The sequence below is a fragment of the Priapulus caudatus genome, unplaced genomic scaffold, assembly GCF_000485595.1.
Source record: "Priapulus caudatus unplaced genomic scaffold, Priapulus_caudatus-5.0.1 Scaffold4733, whole genome shotgun sequence".
NCBI classification, from domain to species: domain Eukaryota; kingdom Metazoa; phylum Priapulida; class Priapulimorpha; order Priapulimorphida; family Priapulidae; genus Priapulus; species Priapulus caudatus.
The window spans coordinates 12,389-14,706 of NW_014581794.1; positions in this window are offsets into that span (position 1 = coordinate 12,389).

The window sequence follows — 2,318 nt, forward strand, 5'->3', positions numbered from 1 at the left end:
TCGACCTTTTATACTAAAGTTATCCCGCTTCAGAAGCGGGCTAAAGTCGTGCGCAGTATAAAAGCGGCATAAAAACCACTCGATATACGTTCAAAGCTCTTACGTTATCGACCGCGAGGCGACAAACGTTTCAACATTTCACCTGTAGTGCGCGCGCGAATTTTTTCATATTTTTTGAATTTTTTGCATATTCCATGCCGCCAGCGTGGCGCTGATAGCAAAAACGTGCTCTTTCTCTAGGTGGAGCTAAAGACACGCCTAGGAATTTAAGCCGAAGGTAAATACACGTTGTTTGAAGAGCTTGAATTCAGCTGGAAGGTCTCCAGCCTTCCAATTGCGTATATGCGTGCTGGGTGGACTGAATGTACTTGTGTGAGAGTTATTTGCTGTTACGTACTGTGAAATGTGTCCGTTAACAGGACTTGTAATGTGCGATGCAAATTTTAAATTCCCACACAAAAATCCAAAATGTGTACTAATAACTATACAAACATACGTACAGGGGCGGCGCCAGGGTATTTTCTTAGGGGGGCGAAACCAGGGGCGTTTACAGGAACACGCGAAGGGGGGGTCTGGGAAATTTTTGAAATTAGACCCCCTCAGATGCGTTTTCTGCGCGAGTAGGGGTGGTCCGGACCCCCTGGACCCCCCCCCTGTACACGCCCCTGCGAACTGTAGAATCTGATACCGTGTGCGCTTGCACTGACGGGTGGGGTCCATGGGGTAGATTCATGATTCATCAAGCTGCGTACGCAAAATATTTTGGGTAAATCTTGTCTGTCGTACCGCAATCGACGTTGCTTAGTTGCGATTCATCCAACCACAGCTATTTAGTAAATATTTCGTACGATTTCGCGCTACGCAAGCGAGGCGTTTTAACGGTGACCGATTCATCAAGCCTAAATTTACGTAAACCTTTAGCCCGTAAGCCTTACACGGAGCTGACGAGATGCCGTAAACCATTCGATAATTTCCCAGGCTCGTTTCCAGCATACCGCAGCATCGCATTATTTTATGAAGAAAACATTATAAAATTACTAACTCAACCTAAAAATAAAAAATAAAGTAGTTACATACTACACGACAGCGGCGCTCTTGACGTTTTTTTTGTCATAAGCTTGGCATTGTTTTCGTTAGAAAGCGAGTTCGTTAGTTAGCCGTGTACGGTGCAACGACGCCGTGCGCAACTTGTAACGTGCACCACGCACGCACTTGTCGTGCACACAAGCACGCACGTTACGCTAACGCAGCGCACGCACGCCCCGTGCTACGCTACGCAAGCACGCACGTGTACGTGCACACGCACGACGTGTACGGTTGCACACATAGCCAACCACAATCACCGTGTACGCTGCACACGCACCGCCGCACCCAGCACGCGTTACGTGTCGCCTGCTTTCATTCGAGTGTTGGAACACAATCAGTCAACAAACGCAACATGAGGACAACTATGCACATCCCACCCAGCACTGCCTGTAGACAGCTAGGCCATTGGCTTTACATACAAGAGAGGCATCAGTTTGGTTCCTAATGCGTATGTGTTTCGCACAGTGTGATTGGCTTTACTGCTAAGGCAGCCCCCTCAACAGCAGCAGCTACGATGGCCGTATAGTAGATTTACACGGAATTCATCAACATTTGGCGTACGCAACGGTCCACGCTGGCGTTGATGATCGCACCTACGAGGCTTTGGCTGTTACGCACTCGTAAAGAACTCTTGTATAGCGCATACACTTTGCGCCACGTTGATGAATCCGGCCAAGATCCGGCCCCCAGGGCCGTCGCTTAGTGCCCCCTGGCGGGGTCCAGGGACTGAGCCCCTGGCAGGCGGTCGCGGGAAAGCCTCAGCAGTTTTAGCTAATCAAAGCCGCTAAGAATTTACTGCAAAAAAATTAGTGCACTGGAACCAAGGGAGCAACATATACCAAGGAGATGAAACCCGGGGGAGGGGACTCACCCGCACTATTATGGTAACGCTATCTGGTAGTGTGCCACTTGCGAGTTAAAAATGGGCGGGGGGGGGGCCTCTGAAACTACTCAGACCTAAAAATGGTAGGTCTCTGGGAACTAATGTTTGTTTTGAATGTGGTATGCTCCTGGAACCGGCTATAGTTCGAAAACATGGAGGGTCTCCGGAACTAGCTAGGATTTCGGTTCGAATATTCTAATGCTATGTAGAACTTGAGCCGTTTAGAAAGAGGGCGGTCTCCGCGCCGGTGAACTGCTGTGGGGGGAAGCAGGTTGATTTGCTTAAATCTATGCTGTAGTACTTGGAACTCAATAATTGTTGTATTATGTTAGAGCGAGAGATAAAACAT